Here is a 25,678-nt window from a genome sequence, read left to right as displayed (position 1 = left end):
AGAGAGAGAGAGAGAGAGAGAGAGAGAGAGAGAGAGAGAGAGAGAGCAACTTCACACACAATATGTTTCCTACAGATAGCTGGCATGGAAAACATGCATTCACATAGCCATGCGAGAAGTATGGTGCAAAAATAAGAAGCTGCCTCATACAAAGTCAGACCGCTGATTCATCAAGCTCAGTATCACCTGCACTGACTGGCAGCAGCTCACCAACGTTTCAGACCGGGCTGTCTCTCAGCCCTACCTGGAGATGCCAGGGATTGAACCTGGGGCCTTCTGCATGCAAAGCAGACGCTCTGCCACACATACATTGGGTGGCTCCAGTTGTATTTAGCCTTAGGCCATTGCAAGAAACCAGTCTTCCTTGTGGTTCTCTACCTAAGACAAGTATGCCTCTTGGACAGGAATTTCTACAAAGGCCTCATGAGCTCATACCACTAGCGATGGTGGCGCTGATGGTGAGGCGCTGGAATATAGACCCGAGTCCTAGAAAAACATGGATGGGGCTGATTGCGTGGGTCTCTCTCTCTCTCTCACCTGATGGTGACCCAACCTGGCAATTAAAGCAAGGGCCTGAAATATCTTTTTTTTTTTTTTCCAATAATTTTTATTCAAATTTTCATAAAACATACAAGACAAAATCATAAAACATTCAAAGACAAAAAACAAAATCAAAAATAGTTAAACAAAAAAAAAAATAATAATAAAAATAAAAATAAAAAATAAAGAGTAAAATATTGACTTCCCATTTGTCAAAGATCAGATCAGTTATAAGTCTATAATATATAACAATCCTGTCTCTTAAGTCATATTATAAAATCACTTTCCTCCAATAGTTATCTTACTTAATCATCAAATCTCATAAACATTACTTTATTCTTTCCACAAAAAGTCAAAGAGAGGTTTCAATTCTTTAAGAAATATATCTATCAATTTTTTTTTTCCAGATAAGCATATCGATTAACCCATCTCATTACTAATTATGATAATCTTATTGTCATAACCATAGTCAAAATAAACATTTCAATTAATCCATCACATCAGAATCTGTTAGGTTCAGTAATTTCAGTAGCCATTGTTCTATTATCCCTATTAGTTCCATTTTCCATCTTCCATCTTCAGTAGTCTTGTTAAGTCCAGTAATTTCAGTATCCAATCTTCCATTATCAGTATTCCATAATAATCTTGCTGTCAAAGCCATAGTCATATAGTAAGAGTCTGATGGGAATTACCTCTATCCCAAATATTTTCTTGCCATCCATTCTGAATAGGTTGCTGAAATACTGCTGTAAAATCATATCTCTGTTCTTTTTTTCAAAATACACTGGGTCATCTCTTGAAAGTTTTTCCATTGTCACATGGCTGCAGTTAATTCCATAGATTTCCTCTATATTGGGCTCCATCACATCATTCCAGTCCAGAAGATTATCCATGCCATTGATAACTTTATCTCTAGAATCTTCATTAATTTCTTCAGAGATAACATTGAGTTCCAAACAATAGATTTTATTTCTAAAGTCCATAGACTCCAAATCTTTTTCCTGTTCCACGTTTGTTCCAATCTCCGGGGTCTCCTCTCTCACAGGGACCCCTGTTCCAGTCTCCAGGGTCTCCTCTCTCACAGGGACCCCTGTTCCAGTCTCCAGGGTCTCCTCTCTCACAAGGACCCCTATGTCTTTAATCTCCTGTGTCTCCAAACAATAGATTTTATTTCTAAAGTCCATAGACTCCAAATCTTTTTCCTGTTCCACGTTTGTTCCAATCTCCGGGGTCTCCTCTCTCACAGGGACCCCTTCCAGGGTCACCTCTCTCACAGGGACCCCTATATCTTTAATCTCCTGCGTCATTTTACTCAATTCAATTTTCAGCTCCTTACAACCCTGTCGCAGGTTTTGTTTCGTTATCTCAATCTCATCCATTATTTTCTGAAACATAGTTATTTCCAGATTCTCAGCCACTTTCTTAATTGCCATTTTAAAAGAAAAATATAGGAAAACCACTTCTTATTTCAGCAACAATTGGGTTAATACTCCAAACTTGGTGACATCACAGTATAAACAGAGCAGACAGCCTTATCTCTCCATAGTTAAGTAAACAAAATGCAGTTCCCAGGATCGAAACAATTAATGGCAGTCGTCAGAAAACAGATTCGTCAAAATAAAATAGACCAAAAAGAGAGTAGTCTCAGACAATATAATATTCTTCAAAATAAAAATCTGGAATAGAAATCCCTCTTCTGTGTATATCTTTAGAATGCAAATCCAGGACAGCTTTTTGCAACAAAAACAGAGATAAGCTATTAATTAGTGCGTAGCAGAGAGAAGTTATGGCTCCCCAGTGAGATGTCAAAAACCGATCAATCTGGCAAATCTCTTTTAAACAGCAACAATTTAAGTCAAGTAAAAGAAAAATATAGAAAGAAGGGTGCTTGCCTGTTAGTGCGTTCTCTCTTAGAAGATAAGGTGAACGTTCGCTTTATCAGATAGAGCTTGCTGTTGAAAATCCGTCCCACCTTCGTCGGCTGGACCTCGTCCCATAAATTAATGAGATCTGGTCGTCCCAACAAAAATAGGCTTTGAGGTTAATCTCTTCGTTTCTCCCTACCCGGGAGAAGTTTAATCAGTCAAAAAAAAAGAAAAAACTGACTGATATATCTGAATAAGCTTCTTTTGAGGCAGGAGCCCGTCTCAAAAGCAGGCACAGGCTAAGTCACCCTTCCCGGAAGTCACAAGGGCCTGAAATATCAAGGTAGGTGCCCAGTCCTCAACTCCTCCCTGACTCCAACCTGAGAATTCGGGGATTGCCTCATCTGATCCTACTGAACATTCTCCTCCTTGTGGGAAGGAAATGAGAGGTGTGACTGAATGCTGAAGAAGTGCTGCAGACCCATATCCACGGAAGGGCTGGGGGGGCTGCTGTGATGTTCCTATATATTAGTGTATATATGGTAAGTGCTGGTTGTTTAGAGTATACATGGTAAGTAGTGAAAGAGGAGGGGGAGTGAATAGGCAATAGAATGCTTGATGATTGGCTGAATGTTTAAAATGGCTGACAGTATAAATGAAAGGATGACAGGTAAATGTGGGTGAATGTGAGGTGGTGAATTGTGGAATCTGGGGGGAGAAGAGAAAGAGTGGATTGCTTGGTGGGGTTTGAGAGAGTTGTTTGCCAGGAGAGCGTGAAGAAGGAGGGAGGTGGAGTTCGGATTAGTATTGAGTAAAACCATATGCTTATGTGCCTTAAGAAGAAATCTTGTTAATCTTGTTAGCTTTGTTATCTGTAATAAATACTTAATTTGGTTTACCAAAGGCCTGATCCTTGGCTGGGGTTTCACAGACCAGAAGGGAGGGTAAGGTAATGACCAAGGCTGAAGGGGAACTGTAACAAATGGTGGCAGCGGTGAAGAGAATAACAATACCAGTATTCAGAGTCTCTGGGAATACTAGTATTGGGACGTTACTGGTGGTTGCCTAGCAGGGGGATCTGTCGAGATCTGTGCTAGAGCGGGGAGAGAAATCATAAGAGAGAGCGGTCCGGACTGGTGGAGTCCCTGGTGGTGCCTAGAGACAGGCAGTAACCACGAGCAGGTAGGAACCTGACAGGGAGAGCCAGGGAAGGACGCATCACATGTGTTGTCAGTAGCGGTGGGATACGAACAACAGAGAATCCAGATACGAACCAAAGAGAGTCCCAAAGACACGTGGTGACAAAGGAGACTACGTCACAGGTGTTGGCTGTAGCAGTGAGATACGAATACTAGACAATCCCTAATAGTTGTGTGGCAAACAGAAATAACAAAACAAGATTTCTTGTGAGAGTGACTGGCAAAGAGTGTGTGGCAAAGAGTGAGTGAACTCAAACACCATGGCTGAATACATAAAAATGAAAAGAGAGGAGCTGGTGGAGAAGTGCATAACATTCAATTTACCTCATGAGGGTAAAGGGGTAGATGAATTGAGGGTAGCACTTATAGGATTTGCAACTGCCCAGCAAAAACAACCTGTCAGGGAAGAGACCCCAGAAGGATATTTAAGCAATCCCGCTTATATAGAGTACTTGAGAGAGAAGTTAAGATGGGAGGCTGAGGAAAAAGACAAGCAGAGGGAGTTGGAAGCTGAGAGATTGAAGATGGAAGCTGAGGAAAAAGACAAGCAGAGGGAGTTGGAAGCTGAGAGATTGAGGATGGAAGCTGAGGAAAAAGACAAGCAGAGGGAGTTGGAAGCTGAGAGATTGAGGATGGAAGCTGAGAAAATGAGATTGGGGTTTCAGGAGAGGGAGAAGCAACGAGCAGTGGATGCTGAATTACAAGTAGAAAAGTTAAAATTTGATAGAGAGAAATTTCACTCTGAGGAGACAAGGAAAGAGAGAGATGGAGCAAAAATAAAAATTACTCCAAAGGACTTTGCTGTCTATGAGCCTGGTCAAGATCCTCAAATTTACCTCAGCACCTTTGAAAAAGCAGCTCAGTTGTGGGGGCTACCTGAAGATAAATACATGCAGTATTTATCAAATCTGATTAAAGGGGAATTGGCTGAGGTATACCAATATTTTCCCTCAGACAGGCCCGTCACCTATGCTGAGTTTAAAGAGGCAGTATACAAAAGGTTCAGACTGGGGCCTGATTATTTTAGAAGGCTTTTCAGAAATTGCCAGATACAGACAGGGAGGTCTTTTGTGGAACTGGGAGCAAAGTTGATGGATATATTTGGAAAGTGGATGAGTAGTGCCAAAGCTCAGTCAGTGGAAGAGGTGAAAAGCCTCATGATACTGGATCAATTATACCATCAGTTACCACCAGAAATAAGGCTCCTGGTCAAAGACCGTTCCCCTACATCTGTGCAGGAGGCCGCAGAGTTGGCGGATCACTTCACCTCCAATAGAACTGGCTGGGTGGGGAAAACATCAAGAGAGTTTAAACCCAGACCATATAGTGCTGGCAGAAGGGATGTGGTACCACAGCGAGTGAGTCCTCCATTAAAATCTGAAGGGCACAGGACACCCCAGAGTGGATCTGTGTACCCTAAAAGTGAGGAGAAATTATGCTACAAATGTGGTAGACCGGGGCACCTACGTTTTCAATGTGAGGTTGCCAACCCCATTAGTAATCCTGCTCAGACAAGGGCAGTGAAAACAGAGCCCAAGGCTTTAGAAGCAGCGAAAAAGGTTCAGTTTTGCCAGATAAACTGGACAGAAGTAACAGACCTTGATTCAAGTCTGAGAGAGGAAGTGAGTGTACAAGGGGCAAATTATTGGGCATTGCTTGACACTGGTGCCGCTCAGACATTACTGAGGCCAGATTTAATAAAATCTGAAGAAATATTACCTCAGGAAATGGTGAATATCCAAGGAGTGAGGGGTCAACCAGAGAGTTTGCCTGTGGCCCTAGTGAAAATGGAATGGAGAGGCCGAAAGGGCCAATATAAAGTTGGTATTAATGCCCAGCAACAAGAACCAGTAATACTGGGAAGAGATGTTATGGGGGCACAGGGGAAAATATATGTAGTGACCAGACAGCAAATTGGCAGAGAAAAAGAAGCCATATTAAGGGGGGCTGAAACAAACAGGGTGGAATCTGTTAACCAGCCTCAGGTCACCATAGCAACCACTAGCAGGCCTGCTGAAGAAGACAAACTGTATCAAGTGGTCTCTGGGGAAGAAGCAGATCAATTCAGGGAAGAGCTGCATAAAGATATAAGTCTGAAGCAGATAAAGGAACAAGCGCTGACCCAACAGATTCCTTTCACTGACAAGCTGAGGAGTCAAGTTGTGTGTGAGAATGGGATTTTATGTGGACTGTGAATGCCTGCTGAGAGAGGGGGTAAATGTGAACCAGTGAAACAAATGATGGAAGTGGTGAAAGAGAATTTGAGTCAAGCTCAGCAGAAGCAAAGTTACTGGTATGACAGAACAGCCAGAGAACGTGTGTATAATGTGGGAGATATGGTTATGGCGTTCATACCCAGGAAACATGACAAATTACAGGCTAACTGGGAAGGACCATATGCCATCAGAGAAAGGCTTGACACAGTGACATATGTAATCACCACAGACCAATTAAACAAAAGCAAAGTGGTTCATGTAAATATGTTAAAGCCTTACCATACCAGGGATGCAAAGGTGTTGCAAGTCACCTTATTCCCTGAGGGAAGTGGGCCTGAACTTCCAGATTTGGTACAGGAAAGCAAAGTCAAAGGAGGGGTAGATCAAGTGGAATGGTCAGAGGAGGTAGAGGAGGAAGTAAAAGAAGAGATTCTGAGAGTTTTGAAAACCTATAGGAATCTCTTTAACAACAAACCTGGCCGAACCAGTATAGTTATACATTCCATTGATACTGGAGATCATGCCCCAATCAGATCTGTTCCGTACCGTGTGAATGGGAAAGTTTTGAATGAGATCAAAAAGGAGGTGGAAGATATGCTGGAGTTAGGAGTGATCAGGGAATCCATCAGTCCCTGGGCCTCAAGTATTGTCCTAGTTCCGAAAAAAGATGGAACGACAAGGTTTTGCATTGATTATCGGCTAATCAATAAAATTACTGTCCCAGATGCGTATCCTATGCCTAGGGTAGACGCTATGTTAGAGTTATTGGGGGCAGCAACCATTATCTCTACACTAGATCTCTGTAAAGGATTTTGGCAAATGGAACTAGACGAGCAATCCAGAGCCAAAACTGCCTTCAGTACACCAGATGGGTTATATGAGTTTGTGACCTTACCCATGGGACTAAGGAACTCACCAAGTTCATTTCAGAGGCTAATCAATACTGTGTTGCGAGGCATGTCAGATTTTGCAGTGGCCTATATCGATGACGTGGCCATTTTTAGCAAGTCGGTGCCTGAGCATGTCCAACACCTGACAACAGTATTGGAGGCCTTAAGAAAAGCAGGCCTCACAATAAAAGCTAAGAAATGCCAGTTTGGACTAAAGGAAGTAATCTATTTAGGACATAAGGTGGGGAGTGGGAAAATCACCCCCTTATGGAGCAAGGTGGAGGTAATACAAGCGTGGCCGATCCCCTTAACCAAAAAACGAGTAAGGGCATTTCTGGGTGTGGCTGGATTTTATAGGAAGTTTGTGAGAAATTTTGGGGAAATAGCAACCCCCTTGCATGAATTGACCAAGAAGAAGTTTTCTGAGTGTGTGGTATGGACGGATGAATGTCAGAAGGCTTTTGATCTACTGAAGCAAGCCTTGTGCCAAGGACCCATATTAATAGCACCAGACTATGAGGAACCATTCATCGTGGCTACAGATGCGTCGGACCTGGCGCTGGGAGTCGTCTTGCTACAGGAGAGAGAAGGCACCAGACATCCAGTGGTGTACCTGAGTCGCAAGCTGACGCCGAGGGAGAAAAACTATTCGTCGGTCCAGAAGGAGTGCCTAGCGGTCGTGTGGGGACTGAACAAGTTGCCCCCATACGTGTGGGGACGAAGATTCACAGTGACTACGGATCATCGGGCCTTGTTATGGTTGCAGACTCTGAAAAATCATAACACTATGCTGCAGAGGTGGTCCTGGGCCCTACAGGACTATCAAGTGGACTTCCAGTTCATCAAAGGCAAGGACAATGTACTGGCCGATGGACTTTCCAGGCAAGCGGCTGGGACTGCAGTGACGTGACCAGACAGAGGAACAAAGAAAGACATTTTCCCCATAGAGACTTTTATTTGTTAACGCGACGTATAAATCCTGGAACAGGAATAATACTCTGCCGTTGTTTAAGGGGGGGGAAATGTGATGTTCCTATATATTAGTGTATATATGGTAAGTGCTGGTTGTTTAGAGTATACATGGTAAGTAGTGAAAGAGGAGGGGGAGTGAATAGGCAATAGAATAATAATAATAAATAATAATAAACTTTAATTTGTTAGTCGCCTATCTGTCCAATTTTTGGACACTCTAGGCGACTTACAGCAGCAACAAATACAATATACAATTCAATAAATACATTACACACTACAATAAATAACCATATTCATCAATTTAAAACTAGCATCAAAACATCAGTTAAAACATTACAACTAATCTAGCTCAGGAATGCTTGATGATGATTGGCTGAATGTTTAAAATAGCTGACAGTATAAATGAAAGGATGACAGGTAAATCTGGGTGAATGTGAGGTGGTGAATCTTGTTAATCTTGTTAGCTTTGTTATCTGTAATAAATACTTAATTTGGTTTACCGAAGGCCTGATCCTTGGCTGAGGTTTCACAGACCAGAAGGGAGGGTAAGGTAATGACCAAGGCTGAAGGGGAACTGTAACAAATGGTGGCAGCGGTGAAGAGAATAACAATACCAGTATTCAGAGTCTCTGGGAATACTAGTATTGGGACGTGACTGGTGGTTGCCTAGCAGGGGGATCTGTTGAGATCTGTGCTAGAGCGGGGAGAGAAACCATAAGAGAGTGCGGTCTGGACTGGTGGAGTCCCTGGTGGTGCCTAGAGACAGGCAGTAACCACGAGCAGGGAGGAACCTGACAGGGAGAGCCAGGGAAGGACGCATCACAGCTGCTCCCTGATTTTTTTTTTTAACAAAAATAAATAATTACATTTATTATAGAAAAAAATCCTCCCAATCTCCCCCCCCCCAAAAAAAACCTTTTAGGTTGGCTATGGGCCTGAAGTTCAGTAGTCCTGAACAATCCTTACAGAAGTACCTAGGCATACTTTTGTTCACGTGAAGGAAGTCAGGTAATTTTAGACTCTGGCCTTAATGACCTTACTGGGGGGGGGGGGGAGAAGTGCTCTTTTAGATCAGGGGTTGGGAATTGGATCCAGCCAGCCTTAGCCACCACTCTATTCCTTGCAGGACAGGTTGGACAGGTCACTTTTCCTTTCCCTGCACTGTCTGAAATCAAACCCCATGGGCAAAGGCACAGCCCTCTGCAAGGGCCCATGAACAGCTGACTGGCAACGCTTGCAAATCCCTGTGGTCAGTGCTTTGCAAGTGGGGACACTCAACTGATCTGCAGTGCCTGAACCCCCCTTTTACTTGCTTCACACTTGATGCCATTTATGACAAAAGAGGTTCCCCATCACTGCTTTAGCCCAGCAGTTCTTAACCTTTTTTGGGTGACGGGACCCCTTTGAGAATCTGATGACAGCTATGGACCCCCTCCACAGAAAAATGCACATAAACACAAACACAAATGAGCCTGGTTCAAGGACCCCCTGAAGGCCATCCATGGACCCCCTAGGGAACCATGGACCCCTGTTTTAGCATGTAAGGTATATAACTTCCACCTGCTCATTCTGCAGAGTGCAGCCTTGGATGTCTGCCCCAAAGTCCTATCCTGACATCCCTGCTGCCACTTGAGCTGACCTTATGACATGCCTGCCCTGGCCTTCTGAGATGTGGAGTCACAAGGGGCATGACAGATGCTGGGAGCTCGCAAGAGGTAAATGTGCCAACGTAATGCACTGAAGTCCGAGCAAAAAACAGAAAGGGTGATCTTCAACTAAGTCCTACTCAGACTAGCCTCTTTCACATTAATGACCTTAAGGGCAGGTCTGCACCGAACATTTAAAGTGCATCCAACTCACATTTAAAGCATGTGACTTCCTCCAAAGGATCCTGTGAACTGTAGTTGGATGCTGGGAATTTGCAACTCTGTGAACGGAAAACTACAGTTTCCAGAATCTTTGGGTATAGTCATGTGCTTTAAATGTGCACTGGAATGCTTCAAATGTATGGTGTGGATCTGCCCAAAGTTAGTCATATCCATTAAGTTCAACGGGTCGGTTCTGAGTTGGATCAACATTGAATAACATCCAAAATCACAAGTAAAATATCTACCCTCTCCATGAAGGAAATGGGTAATGAACATCTTTCTGTGTACATAGAATACCACCCCTTTGTCTGAGGTGTCCACTGGGAACTCCAATCAGATTACATGGTCAGTGCTGGCAAAAAGCCAAGCAGAAGAACATTACGTAACTGACGGAGGTCCCATCTGCACTATATATAACGATACCACTTTAAACAGCCATGGCTCCCCCCAAGGATTCTTGGAATCTATAGTTTAAGGGTTGTTAGGAGACCCCTATTTCCCTCACAGAGTTACAATTTCCAAAGAGGTTTAACAATCAATTCCTCTTCCTAGGGAACTCTGGAAATTGTAGCTCTGTGAAGGGAATGGGATCTCCAAACAACTCTCAGCACCATTTAAAAAAACTACAGATCCCAGGATTCTTCGAGGGAAGCCACGGCTGTTTAAAGTGGTATGATATTTCTTTAAATGTGTAGTGCAGATGAGACCATAAACTGCATGCCTATACACACTTACATGGGAGTAAGTCTCACTGAACACAAAGGGTCTTGTTCCTGTGTAAACATGTATAAGATAGCACAGTACAGGATTTCTCCAACAGCTCACTGAAACTAAGGAAAGCATCAAGGAAGGCTGCGAACAAATCCTGTTTAAAAACTACAGTGCATGCTGCGTGCAGAGAATTAAAAACAAAAACCCAGCTAGTCCCAGCCACGAATAAGCATCGTGAATCAATAGGAAGCTGCCTTATATCAAGTCAGACCATCGATCAGTCTTGCTCAGTATTGCCTACACTGACTGGCAGCAGCAAGTCTCCAGGATTAAAGGTAGGTGATCTCTCCCAGCCCTGCCCTGGAGATGATGGGTATTGAACCTGGAACCTTCTGCACGAAAAGCAGATGTTCAGCCACTGTTCTCCTTGTAAGCCTCTGCGGTAGACGCACTATTTGCTTGGCCAGGCTGCAAATAAAGCTAGAACACATTTCAATCATCAAAAGCACCAACATTTAAGATCTTCTTCATTCCATCTGTAGGAGTCCCCCCCCCCGCTACTTCTCCCATGGACACACCGCTTTGAAAGCACTTACCGCTACCAGCTTTTATGCTGCTGTTGTGCTGTGCGTCCCCCATTCTGTTACATTCACTTATAAAAGGAAATAACAAGTGCAAAGGTTTTTTTTAAGGTATTAATGAAAGAGTAGGCTTTTCTGCTGGCCAAGAGATCAGCAAAGGGCCTTAATCTCCACTTAGCGTGGGGTTTCATCGCTGCAAACAAGCCAGGCTTAAGCTGTTCATTAAAAGGTAATCAGGTAGCATTTTCCTTCTTGTATGTGTGTAGTAGTAGCAACAGAGGGCTACTGCAGCGCTAGTGACCGCTGCTGGGAGAGGTAATGGGACCAAGCTGTGAATCAGAAGGTCCAGAGTTCAAATTTCACTACGGTAATTAACTTACTAGGCAGTCCTTATAAGACCAAATTCGCCAACAGAAGCAATTGCACTCAGCTTTCTCCAGACATTTGAAAAAGAAAACAGAAAAGCATCCACGGGAGAGTGTCAAGCATGACCAGAGAAGCAAGATGGTAGTTGCTCTTTTTCCATTTTCCTTCTCAAAATCTGCCCCCACCTCCAAGATGTACAATACTATATATTTTCCATAGTTCTTGGGAAAAACTGCAGAGGCACACATGATTGAGGAAGGACCGAAGCTCAGACGCACGTGCTTCGCAGATAGAAAGTCCCAGGTTCTACCTCTGGCATTTCCAGACAGGGCTCTATTGCACTGTTGGAAACAATTCAGAAAAAGGCAACCAAACTGATCAAGGAGAGGGATCAAGGGAAAGGTTTGCAGCATTTGGGACTTTTTAGTTTAGAGAAAAGGCAGGTAAGAGGTCGGAGGATTCAGGACAGAGAAAAGAAAGTTTCTATTATTATTATTATTATTATTATTATTAAATAATAATAGCAATAGTAATAGTAATAATAATAATGTCATTTGTTGGTTGCTTCATACCCAATGGCCTCTAGGTAACTTACAACATATTAAAAAACATACAATATAAAACAGATTTTAAAAATATACAATATAACACAAATATAAAGCACTTCTTCACACAGCACATAGTTAAAACTATGGCCGCCAACTTAAATGGCTTTAAAAGAGGTTTAGACAAATACATGGTGAATAAGGCTATCAATGCTACTAACCATGATGGCTATGCTCTGTCTCCATGGTCAGAGGGAGAATGCTTCTGAACAGGGCTGGCGCCAGGCATGACTGGGCCCTTGGGCATCAGCCTGCCCCGGGCCCACCGTTCTCAGCCCCACCCCAAAGATCATGCGGGACCGCTCCATCCACCTCCTCTGTGTTTCTGTAAATGCCCTGCACGCTGGGAGCGCAGGTAGCTGCCATCAACCAAGTTGGCAGTGGAAGCTTCTCTAAGGGGCTGATAATCCTGCCGTCATCTTTGTTGATGGCACACATAAGTTTAGTGCAAGAAGCGGGAGAGTTGGCCTTGTTGCTCAAGCCATTTCCGTTCTGTGAGCTGACCTACCATAACAGTACAAAGCAGCACAGGATACGCCAACATTGTGCAATCCTTCTGCCAGCCCACTGGATTCAGCTGTTGTGGTACATTTATCATCATCATCATCGACATGCCCTTCAACCCAAGGGTCCCAGGGTGGGTTACAACCATTTTAAAATACAACATTAAAAACTAGGGATGTGCTCGACTTCTGCAAAATTCAAATTTGACATCAGATTTCCTATTTATTGGGGGGGGTTGTCCGCATGGATTGAGTTTTTTCTAGTGGTTTTTCACAGCTGAAGCAGATTTTTTTCAAAAAAAATTCACCTCAAAAATATTGATATTTTCCTCAAAATAACAATATTAATATTGATATTTTCTTCAAAATAGTTATTTATATTGATATTTTCCTCAAAATATTGACATTTCATTTAAAATATTTATATTTTTAACAATTCTATGAAAAAATTGATATTTTTAAACAGATCGATATTAATATATTTTTGTGGAGAAATAAACAAATGGGTATTTGTAGCAAACAGCAAACATCGGTCCATGAAAAAGTAATACCAGAAGGAAGTCCCACAGAGCAAAAATCGAACCAGCATGAAATGCAGATCCCATCCCTATTAAAAACCATTTACGAACAACCTAAAATCCCAAAATTGGGTGTGTCCTAAAAATCCATGTCTCAGATGCCACATTAAGAACAGGGCTCCCCTCAATGGAACAGCCATTGTGCTAGCTGGCTGCTGCAACTGAATCTCACCCTTTATCAAGTTCAGGTTTATTGTTATGCAATCACAAACCCATGAAAATAAATAAAATGCATAATTGATAAAACATCAAACTATTTAAAATACAACAATACAAAAAAAAAGACGTAAAAGGAGTTATACTTAAGAAAAAAGAATCCTCTTGGGACTCCTTTGGGCAGGGTAGAAGAACATGGCTACCTGTTCTGTGGCTAACTTATTGGTATCAGCCAAAAAATATGGTAAGTACCAATCAGAGGGCCTTCCATGACAGTTCCTCATGATGGGGCCAAGCATCCATTTTTTCGCACAGTTTTATAAGCCTCACCTGTGTTACCCAAAACACTTTGGCCATCTTTTCCTCCAAAAATCATTCTGCTTGACTTTTTCTATGTCTTCCCCAGCTCTAAAAAGGGGGAGAGGGGAGACCAGAGCCCTACACAGTTGGAAACAGGAACCTAGGAAGCTGCCTTCCACCGAGCCAGACCACTGGTCCATCTACCTCAGTACTGTCTGCACTGACTGGCAGCGGCTCTCCAGGGTTTCAGGCAGGAGGCTCCTCCCAGCCCTACCTGGAGACGCCGGGGATTGAACCTGGGACCTTCTGCACACAAGGCAGATGCTCTGCCACCAAGCTACAGCCCTTCCCCAAATGCGGCCAGATCACAGCTGTGTTCAAGGGCATTACGATACTTAGGAGTGTATCCATCGCCAACCATACTCACACTCACAGTGTTCATTCAGTTTGGCTGGCCAGCTTTGTAATGTTATGTTAGAATCTCTGATTTGTGGGAACTCAGATGTTGTTCTGTACTTGTATTCCTGTTCATGGTGTGCAGCGGATAATTGACTCCACCCCACCCCCCTAAGTCAGGGCATTTTTTAAAGGAACTGCTACTGAGTGTCCATTTTTTCATTCAGATGTCTTGCACGCAGAAGCCTCTCTACCATGTACAAGGCCTGACATTTGGATCGAGGTGAAAGTGGTTCAGACTAAAACAACAACAGGAAGCGACTAGCCTAGCAAAATTCTAACTAGCCTCCCATCCACCCACCAGTAAATATATGAATTAAAAAGCAAATTAAAATTAAAAACTGATGCTTATGATCAATGCCCTGCTGTAGCAGAATCCTTACAAACAGAAAAAAAGAACATTGATACAGGGAACCAAACATCACCTTGTACAAGGAGAAAGATTTTGCTCCGTTTTTCAGGAAGGCTGCTGGTTTGTAAAAATCGTAAGAATTATTGTGTAATGTGCCCCTATTCAATTTCACTAAAATGTCATATCTCTAGTCAGTGTTCCTGTGGCTTCCAATCTGAATTTGGGTTCTTGGTTTATTGATTAAATTTTATGTGTCCATTTGTGTCCACTGGGTGTCCAAAAGCAAGGATTGGGCATCCATTTGGACACACAACTATTACTTAAAAATGCCTTGCCCCAAGTCGCTATTTTGCATTTGACACTGCATTCCCTGCCATTATTTATCACCTGACTCTGAATAAAGGATCTCAGGATTGCACTCAAAAACCGAGTAGATCCCACAAGCTCAGCAAGCCTCCAGATGAATTTTCCAAACTTCTGATGCATTTCAGCTCCAAGTATCCAAAAGCTCTACCTCCAAAATCAAGAGTTGACAGACCGATGATACATACCATGTTCTAGGAATTATTCCTTTAGTGATCCCTAAGCCATAATTTGGGTTGATTAAAAAAAAAATCAGTTAAAAGACATGGGTATCAGAAGAACCTATTTGATCACTGGATTGAAAAGACCAACCCCCTATGTCTTGGAGGCATTATATCTGGCTCTGTTAACATCACTGTCTCCACAAACTCCATCCAAAGAATTTATACACTTGGCAATCAAGCATGAAGGCAAAACCAACAATGGCACGCTCCCAAACTGGCTCAATGACATCCTTCCTTATTAGCGGTTTCAGATCAACAAACAAAAGCCACCAGAAGATACACATCTTTCTGCAGGACACCTAATGCCGCTTTGCCACAGTTGAATTGGCACAGACAAAAATCACATTCAAAGTGGCAGTCTCACTCCCTCGCTTTGTAATCAATCTATGGTGCAATCCTATCTATTTTTGCCTGCCCCAGCCCTACAACATTCAACCCAGCATCCAGCAACAGAAGAAGCAGTCTTATAAATAATCAGACCATTGGTTCATTTGGCTCAATATTGCCACAGACTAGCAGCAGCAGCAGCTGTCCACGGTTTCTTTCAAACAGGGAACCTCACCCAGCCATGTCTGGAGATGTTGAGGGTTGAACTCAGGACTTCTGGCTGCAGGGCAGATGCTCTGCCACTAAGTTATGGTCCTTCCCCAACTCCGTTTCCAAACTTGGAGCTGGGGTGGGGAGGAGATTGTCCCTGTTCCCTCGTGGAGGCAAAGTGGAAAGTGACATTAGAGAAGGGCAGGGTCCTGACAACCACAAGTTTGACTTGGCTACCAAAGGCAGCCAAAAAATGACGGCTCCCTGCAGTCCTTGTGAAAGATTTTGTTTATTTATTTATTTTATTAAATTTACATCCCACCCTTCCTCCTAGAAGGAGCCTGGATGTGCAATAAGATATAATTGATTATCGGATTAGGGCATTTCCAGGGCTGTGCGTAAGCCACAATTTTGCTGATCCACGGACTGTGGTGCAGTGGATGCAGAATCTACTTACTGAGAATATTTTTTTAAAATGTACATTTTCAAAAACGAGTTCCCAGCCCCTTTGGTTAAGAATGTGTTTGAAAATCTGAGGGCAATGCCTACTGAAATCTCAGAAGCCGCAGAGACTGATGAAGAATGCTTTTAGCAAGGCTTCTGTGTCCTAACCCCTCCCATGAATATCCAAACCAGAATGATACAAAACAGTAAAAACTGCAAAATTATACAAAACAATCTAAATGCACTTAATCTGCATATTTTACAAGCTGCAGAATTCATCTCATCTTGGCACAATATCTGGGCTGCCTGGGCAGAGTGGTTGTGTGGGCGTGAGCACACATGTGTGTACATGCACAGACACCCACCCACACGTATGCATGTGCAGAGTGCACAGCTCTGGCCATGTCCCTTTTCCTGGGATGTTCACAGATACACTTACAGCCAGTTCAAACCTTCACTTGCTAAAGCAGTATAGTACTCTTAAAATTTCTAGCATAGAAAAATCACATGTTGGGTAGATCTGATTGGACCGCACCACTTCAGACTCCAAGAGGGCAGGAGGTGAAATCGTACCTTGCTCGGGAGGGCAATAATTAAAAAGGAGCAAATGAAGCACAAAGCACATTGGTATAAATCGGGGAGATAAATCCCCCTGGGAAAAATAAATGTTAGATGTGGACGCACCCAGAAGGGTTGATCTTTGAAGATCTAGCAAGTAGAGACAAAGCCTCATCTGTCTTCAGAGATGGTCCATGAGCAAAACTGAGAGCACTTTTGGAAGGCTTATGAAATTAACCTTATTAAAAGCAACACATCCAACTTATCCAGAGATTTAGTATCTCATTTGATCTCCTGAATCTCTGAAAAACCAACCGTAGCTGATTCACGCTCCGCAACTGCCACAGAACGCTTTGGAACCCTGGCAGGCTCATCCATGCCAACCTCAAACCTGATTGGCTCAGGCAGAAATACGAAGCTGCTCTGCACTGTGGGTAGAGACACACTCACTGTTCTGCCAGTTCCAGTGCATCTCCACCTCTCTCTTCTGAAAACGGGGGCACATGGCTGCAGTCAAGTGCCACACATTTTTACTGTAAAACCTGGTGGGAGCAGCTTAAGTGGTTTTTTAAAAATTCAGCTACAAAGAGATTTCGCAACTGATTGGCAGAACAACCCGTTCCCCCTCCAGGTTCGGTTAATGGAAACGCTTTGATCTGGCAGCTAGCATCCTTACAGCCTATTTGTGCATCTAGCTCAGTGTTTTTCCATTTGATTGGCAACAGCTCTCTAGGTCATCTGGTAGTGAAGGGTCTTCTGGCCACCTAAGATCCTATAACTGTCCAACTGCTAGGACATGAACAGGGAATCTTCTGCATGCACTGTGGTCCATAGACTACCAGCAGTCCAAGAGCCGTGGCTCTGTGGTACAAAAGGTCCCAAGTTCAATCCCCAACATCTCCAAGTAGGGCTAAGAGGGAATCCTGTCTGAAATCCTACAGAGCGACTACCTGACTCAGTATAAGGCAGCTTCCTATGTTCATTCAGGTGGTCTGCAGCATGTCTGCATTAAATATTCATCCTGATTTTGACATCAAGTCAACCAATATGTGGTTTCTCCCACAACAAACCTTTGAGGTAAACGATGAAGGCAGCGACTGGCCCGACAAACGTTGTCACTAATATGGGGACCTAAACTGAGGTTACCCCACTTTTAGTTCACTGCTTGATCTACTACTGGAGAACATCTCCAGATGTGACGGATGGACATTAAGGGCCTGTTCACCCTGTCCCTGGTCAAAAATATTGTTCAAGACATCGGGACCGTAAGTGTGCCCGCTACCACATGTGAGACAAAATGGACATGAGACCTATGTGCAAACATTTCAGCAACACTGCATCACTCTAGTATCTGTAGTCCAGCTTATCTACACTTCTTCCATTGCCCTGTAGCCTCCAGAGCAATGGAAGCCCACTCGCATGCCCTCTCTTAACATGCACTAACGCCTGACTGATGCGATTCAGCTATAGATCCTTCGTGCATTGTTTGCATGCAAGGGCAAAGAATGTGAACAGTGGACAGCTGGGAGTGTGTCTAGGAAGGAGGGATGAGTGAATACAGTGGTGTAGTGGCAAATTCAGAAACACAGGGCCCCTTCGTGATAGCCTTGCCTCCCCCACCCCCCACAGCCATCCTCCCTACTAAGAGTACACAATAAAATGAGCTTTCAGCCTCTTACTTTGCTTAGAGTTCTGTTGAATGATGAACACAGGATGAAGGTGTATCCTCATGCCCCAAGTTATTTACACAGTGATTTTGTATCTGATTCCCACTCTCTGCCTATCTAGGTATTTTAAAGCCCTCTTCCTCTACAGGCCAAAGACAACTTCCAGAAGACTCTTCTCAGAGGCTAACAAGCTCCCCTTTTATGCTGATTGGCCCGCAGGAAGTCAGACATAGCAACTCTGCTGGGATCCCACTTCCAAAAAAAAGTAAGAGGTCTGTACCCCCCTCACAACCCCAGACGACTACACCGTGATCTTGAGTTCAGTTCTCCACATTTCTGCATCAGTTTGGGGATTTATTTTTTTTAACATCCTCATGAAAATTTACCAGCATTTTAGTGCAAATTTCTCCTAACGTACATAACTTCTGTATGTCATTTCCCCTAATGTCCACATTTTTGCCAGGCAATATAATGCATTTTTGTGTGATGCTTTCAATAATGCATTCATTTCTATGCACCCTTTATGCCAGTATATGCATTGTTGTAGACATTACTCGGCAGGAGAAGTGCATTGCAAAATTCAGAAAACTGCTCATTTCAAAGGACGGTTGCGGTTTCAGTACCCGTTTTGTTCGGTAAAATGTGAATTAGGTAAGTTCATCTGTAAATGTGAACTAAATTGAATTTCTGCCCCAATCCCTAGTAGGGAGGGAGACAGGGTGTCCTTACTTCGCATGGCCATCACTGGCAAATATGCCAGTACAGTGCATGGTGCATTTGCATGTTTGCAGAGCCTCCGTATCTGACTGACTACACACCATGGCATGCTCATGCCCCAAGTTATTTACACAGTGATTTTATATCTGATTCCCACTCTCTGCCTATCTAGGTATTTTAAAGCCCTCTTCCTCTTTACAGGCCACAGAGCGTGAACAGCCACCAGAGGAAAAGCAAACAGCTGCCTGAGATTAGAGAGTTTAAACTTTAAAGAAAAGAAAAAAGAACAAGTTTATGTAATTTAAAGAGAAACACTTGGGTAAACAGCAGTGTTATTTACAACACACCCCAGCACTTAAGTGAATGGGGTGGATTATGGAATGAGGGGCTCTTGAGCCTGGGCTCCCACTTCATCCTGCACCCCCAAAATTTGCCCCAGAGGGTTGGGTGTAGTCTCTGAAACAGTACTCAGGTGTGGCACAGAGGGAGAGAAATGAAAATGGGTTCCCTCTTCCATTTCTGTGTGCTGAAGGGCTCTATCAGATCCAAGTCCCTCTCTTTGGGAGTCCCTAATTTCTAAAAAAAATGCAGAGTCCACATTGTTATTTAAACGAATTGCACTGTGTACAAAACTTCTGAACTGCCTTTTCAATGCAGTATTTTAATGCAGATCTACCGGGCGCAGGCAGGAAGGGCGGAGAGAGAGGCTGCTACCACACCAGCAATTAAATTTGGCAGAGGAGGGTGAAACTGACATAAAATCACTGCTGAAGATGTAATTCCCCACAAGTCTTTAGGAAGTTTGTGATCTCACCTCAAGACATGAGGAGATATGGATGCCTGAAGAGTGGAACAGATTTTTGTGCCAACACAGACTCAGGAGAGATTGAAACTCTGACTGAGACCTAGAAACACAGGAAGCTGCCTCATACCAAGTCAGACCATTGGTCCATCTAGCTCAGTACTGCCTACACTGACCGGCAGCAGGTCTCCAGGGTTTCAGACAGAAGCCTTTTCCTGCCCTACCTGGAGATCCTTGGGGATCCATTGCCACTCAAAGCAGAACAGCACTGAGCCAGATAAAACAAACAATTTGCAGTCCCATAAAGCGTATGCTCACATAAATCTCAACAGGAGCTTTTAGCGTCACAGGGTGAAATTTTCAACCGTAGAATAGGAGAGCACTCTTGTGCTCAGTTCCTGCTTCACGCTGGCATCATATATCATCCAGCACAGTGCATTACAATTGCTACAACAGGCTGAAAAATCATTAAGTGAAAAGCTACATATCAACAGTGCGCTGACAACGCCGTGCGCCAAAGTGGTTGACGGTCTATGGCTGCTGATGGAAAGCAGCACGGAGGACAAGATGGAACTTTGCAATACCTACACTGGTAAGCTTCTGCTGGGTAGAAAAGCACTTCATCCTGTGCTCCCCTCGGGCACCAATCCATCAAATAGGAGTGAAACCGCTGGCAAGCAGCATCCCCAACTCCCATCCATATAATAAGCCGTCAAGAAGGATTTGATTACGTATAACATGAAGCGGCCAAAGGGAAGGGAAGGAATCTACTGGCGGATCGCTGAACAATTGGCAGCAGACCAGCAAGGGTTTCTAACACCCAGTTGTTTTAACAGTAGCAACTTGTGTTTTTTTTCTAACTTAGGCTGCAAACCAACTCTATTAGTCCCAGGCTATGGTCTGAAGGCACATAAGGCCGGCTCCCTGCTGAAGCTAAGCAGGGTCAGGTCTGGTTGGTGCCTGGATGGGAAACCGCCTGGGAACCATATGTAAGCCGCTTTGGGTTTCTATCATGAAAAGAAAGGTGGGGTATAAATGTAATAAATAAAGATTTACCTGGGAGCTAGCCCCACTAAATACAATAGGACTTACTTTTGAGTAGAGATGGGTAGGATTTGAACCTCTGCTATCTGAGTAGTAACTGAGATGTAGATTTATACTTGATATCATGGGTGGCTGACTTAGTACCCTCCATATGTTGCTGATTGATGGGCTATAGCTGCCATCATACCTGCTCAGTGGCCATGCTGGCTGGGGCAGATGGGAGGTGGAGTCCAAGAACATCTGGAAGGCAACAGGTTAGCCCAGCTTTTCCCAACCAGTGTGCCTCCAGATGTTGTTGGACCACAATTCCCATCTTTCCTGACCATTGGCAATGCTGGCTGAGGCTGATGGGAGTTGTGGTCCAACAACATCTGGAGGCACACTGGTTGGGAAAGGCTGGGTTAGCCACTCCTATTGCAAATGCAGTTCAGTCACTGCATGGCTCACCAAGGGCAACAATAGGTCCCAGCCTCACTGCTACCATTTTGCACCTGGTTCTGACTGGTTGACCCTGGTGTTCTAGAAAAAGACGGCATCCAATGCAGCTGAGTAACCTAGAAGTCTCAGCAGTCACACTGGCTCTTCATCCAGATCAGTAGCCAATTAAATTAATTAAAGCACCTGCACTCTGGACTCTCTGACGGGTCCGGATGCATAAAATACATCTCGTGAAGAATTCCTGGAGCTGTGTTAATTTAAATTGATGTATACCAAAAATCACAATTTTAAATAGGTGTCTAAATGAGAAGTTATTTTTCCTAGCTCTCAATAATTAAGGCAGTAACTCTGGTCATATGACCCACCCTGGTGTCCACCTGATGCTTTGAATTACAACTCCCATCGGCCCCAACCAGCATGGCAAACAGTCAAGAAAGATGGAAGGTGGCATTGTAGTCTATCTGGAGACCCCAATGTGATCATTCCAGCAGTAACTTGCCTTTTCCTGTAGTAAGGCAGAGGGCAGCTATGAGAGAACTAGAAAAAGTCCTCAAATGCAAAGATGTATCACTGAACACCAAAGTCAGGATCATTCAGACCATGGTATGCCCAATCTCTATGTATGGATGTGAAAGCTGGACAGTGAAAAAAGCGGATAAGAGAAAAATCAACTCATTTGAAATGAGTTCACACCATGGACTGTGAAAAAGACAAATAATTGGGTGTTAGAACAAATTAAACCAGAACTGTCACTAGAAGCTCAAATGATGAAACTAAAGTTATCATACTTTGGACACATCATGAGAAGACAAGATTCACTAGAAAAGACAATAATGCTGGGAAAAACAGAAGGGTGTAGAAAAAGAGGAAGACCAAATAAGAGATGGATTGATTCTATCAAGGAAGCCACAGACCTGAACTTACAAGATGTGACAGGGTGGTTCATGACAGATGCTATTGGAGGTCACTGATTCATAGGGTTGCCATAAATCGTGATCGACTTGAAGGCACATAATAACAACAAATGGCATCCTCTGCATCTGAAAGGAAGGGCTGCTCCGTGTTCCCAATTACACCTTTCAACTCTGACTGTCTCTCCATTCATGAAACCGTGAATTGAAATGGCAGGGCAGAGAAAAACATTTTGAGCCATCTGGCTAGTTCCATGGAGAAAAAAGGGGGGAGGGATTCTGGAAGTACACACACACACAGCCCTTTACATACACAGACACTTTCAGATTTAGGATTCTCCAAAGAGTTTAGCCACCCCCTCATATATATATATATATATATATATATATATATATATATATATATTATATATATATATAAACTAGGCTGAGAAGCCTTTTTTTTATCTCAATAAGGGTTACCCTCTGGTAAGCTTTTTAGGATTGCAGCTTTTATTTCGCGGATTTGCAGACATTCTAGCTGCCCTTCATTTTAAGGAGCTTTGTGGAAAATGATGGATAGACGATGAGAGCAGGATAAAGAACATACAAAAAAAAAAAACCCAACTGTATAACCCAGTAGATCACTAAAACAGCCAGTGCCTAATTTCAAGAAAAAAGATGCCAGGATTCAGTTTGGTCTGGAAATAATTTAAAACACTCTGATCTGGATGTACAACACCCTAATGCTTAGGGGATCTCCGGAGGAAGCAGACCTCCCCAGCCATAAGAACAAGTTTAACAGCAATCAGCATGACCCAATGGGACTGGAAAATGTCTGAAGGTCATGTAGTCCAACCCTAAACAGGATTTCCTATGTCACACATTAATCCTACCGCAAATTAATCCGCATGGCTTCCCCATGCTTCATTTACACTGGAGTGCCTTTCCATATCACCATAAGTGCAGAATTTATTGTTCTGTTTTATATAAATCACTAAGTTATAGGCTGTGTACATACTGTATATTTAAAACACATTTCCCTCCCACAAAGAATCCTGGCAACTGTGGTTTATTAAGGGTGCTGGGAATTGCAGCTCTGTGAGGAGTAAACAACAGTTCCCAGGATTCTTTCTGCAGGGCGGAGGTATGTGCTTCACATGTATGGTGTGTAAGCAGCCATAATATGCAAAGTACTACACAATCCCTGGGTGCAATCAATATTGAGATCAATGGGGAAGCTTCCATGGATTGCAAAGGCTCCAGCTAGATCATCGTCAGTTTCACAGTGTAATGGATGGAACTGGGAGCCTTGAAACATGAAACCAGGGTTTAAATCCCTGGTAGTGTCTAGTAAGCTACCAAGTGGCCTGGCCTTCGCTTCAGCGTATCAATGGCTCTACCTCACAGGGTTTTTTGGAGGAGATACCACTCTGAGCATCCGAGAGGGGAAAGAGCAGGGTACAGATATACGTTTCATTTACTTAAATATTTCTAAGACCAGGCCCACTTGTAGCAATGCTTTTATGCGATAGGGTGGAGCCCATCAACATCTGGGGGCACCAAAGGTTCCCCATCCCTGCTTTGACAGCGGGAGAGGTCTTTGGGCAGGTGTTGCCACTTGACACATGAAGCAGAGAGAAGTTGCACCAGCAGAAGCTCTTCCTTGTGTATGGTCTTGGAAAGGTACAAAACGTCTCTTGGGTTTCCACCCACTTACTTTTCTGCCAAAGCCTAGCCTTTTGGTGAGGATGTGTCTAACAGCAGCTGTCAGCCAGGACAGATAAGAATGGCCCTGGCGGATCAGGTCAGAGGCCCCTCGAGTCCAGCATAAGCCCACAAGCAGGGCACTGCAGGCAACAGCCCTCTCTCTTTTTATGATCCCAGAATCATCTGATATCCAGAGATAGAGGACCATAAATCTAGTTCAACCTCCTGTTCAATGCAGGATACAACTATTACAGCATCTCTGACAGATGGTTGTGCAGGCAATATTGTTTACATGCGTCCAAGCAAAGGAGAACCCCACCATCCCCTGGCCTTTAGGACGTTTCTCCTAACGTTTTAAGCAACATGTCTGCTTCCCTGTAATTTCCACCGAATGGTTGTAGTTCTGTCCTTTGGCCCTCCAGATGCCGCTGAACTACAACTCCCATCAGCCCCGGCAAGCATGGACAATGGCCAGGGATGACAGGAGCTGCATTTCAGCAACATCTGGAGGGCCAGAGGTTCCCCACACCTGCAACAGGGAACAAGTCTCTTCTATGATCTGCATAAGGGGCATCCAGATTTTTGAGAACAGATTTCATGTCTTCCCCTTCTCTTTTCTGGGCTAAACATCCCCAGATTTTTCAATCACTCCGCAGAAGACTTTGTTCCCAGACCTATGATTGCCCTCCTCTGAACAGGCTCATTCGTCAACGTCCTTCTTTAAACACAACCACAGTACTCCACAGATGTGGTCTGACCAGTGAAGAATAGAGCAGAACACCAACGATCTGGACACTATGCTTAACGTAGCATTTGAAGTCCCATTTGTTGTTTGTACACTGCCCTGAGACTATGGGATAACGGGTGGTCTAAATGTTTCATGACTAATAGTAAAAATAATTTTACTATCATAGATTAAGAGTCATGGTGGGCAACCTCTGGCCTTCCAGGTATTGCTGAACTCCCATCAGTCCCAGCCAGCATGACCAACAGCCAGGGATGATGGGAATTGTAGTCCAGCAACATCTGGAAGTCTGCATGTTTCCCCACCCCTGAATAAAAGGTGCCTCCATTAATTTGTTTAATTCCCTCTTACGGGTATCTTAACCAGCCACCATCACCACATCTGGGTAGCAGCAAATCCCATAAATTCCTTATTCATTGTGTGAAGAAGGATTTTCTTTTCTCGGTCTTGAACCTACTGCCAATTAATTTAGTTGGTTGACCTCAAGTTCTAGGGAAGAGGGAGAAAAAATTGCCAGCTTTCTCCCCACCATCCATAACTTTGCATATTATCACGTGTCCCCCACCCCCTTAAGCTTCAACCTTCTGTCTTCAGAAAGGTGCTCCAATCCCTTAATCACTTGGGCTGCCCTTTTCTACATCTTTTCCTAAAGCAGGAGGGAGGGACTATAGTCCAACAACATCTGACGGACCACAGGCTTCCTAACCCTGTTCTAAAGAATACACAGATAAGCAGAACCTCGATGTACAAAAGCAGTATACCACTAAATATTAGACACTGGGGACAAAGCAGGAAAGGAAAGGCCATCACCTTTGTAATGTGCTTAGGAGCTCCCCTGGCCAATGCTAGACTAGATGAAACTTCAAACCAATCCAGAAAGGCAATTCTTATATCGATGCTTATGTGTGACATAGAGGACAGCTACTGACCCTTGCCATTTCCATTCTGGACAACACATTTTTAGAACAACACAAATAGGAATGGGTTCAGAACAGCGCAATAACAGTCGCCAGCAATACAGAAAACAAATCATACAAGAAAAGGTTGGAGGAAATGGGTATGCTTAGCTTGGAGTAAAGACAACTGAGGAGGATCATGATGAAAATGGAAATAGACTGCCTTCAACTCGATCCCGACTTATGGCTACCCTATGAATAGGGTTTTCATGGTAAGCGGTATTCAGAGGGGGTTGACCATTGCCTCCCTCTGAGGCTAGTCCTCCCCAGCTGGCTAGGGCCTGCTCCGCTTGCCACAGCTGCACCACCCAGCCCCTTCCTTGTCTGCAACTGCCAGCTGGGGGGCAACTGGGCTCCTTGGGACTCTGCAGTTTCCCCACGGCTGCACAGGTGGCAGGGCACATAGCCCCTGAGCCACTCCCTGT

At 43.7% G+C, this 25,678-nt stretch overlaps 1 protein-coding gene across 6 annotated transcripts in view; it reads right to left on the bottom strand.

Annotated features, from left to right (window-relative positions):
- Nucleotides 1–25,678, bottom strand: part of SLC12A4 (solute carrier family 12 member 4) — a 162,998-nt gene that overhangs the window by 64,920 nt on the left and 72,400 nt on the right. The gene's annotated exons all lie outside the window — the stretch shown is intronic.

The sequence above is a fragment of the Rhineura floridana genome, chromosome 13 (genome assembly GCF_030035675.1).
Source record: "Rhineura floridana isolate rRhiFlo1 chromosome 13, rRhiFlo1.hap2, whole genome shotgun sequence".
Classification (NCBI taxonomy): Eukaryota; Metazoa; Chordata; class Lepidosauria; order Squamata; family Rhineuridae; genus Rhineura; species Rhineura floridana.
The sequence above is the reverse complement of the archived record's forward strand: the minus strand, read 5'-3'. Positions and strand labels throughout refer to the sequence as shown.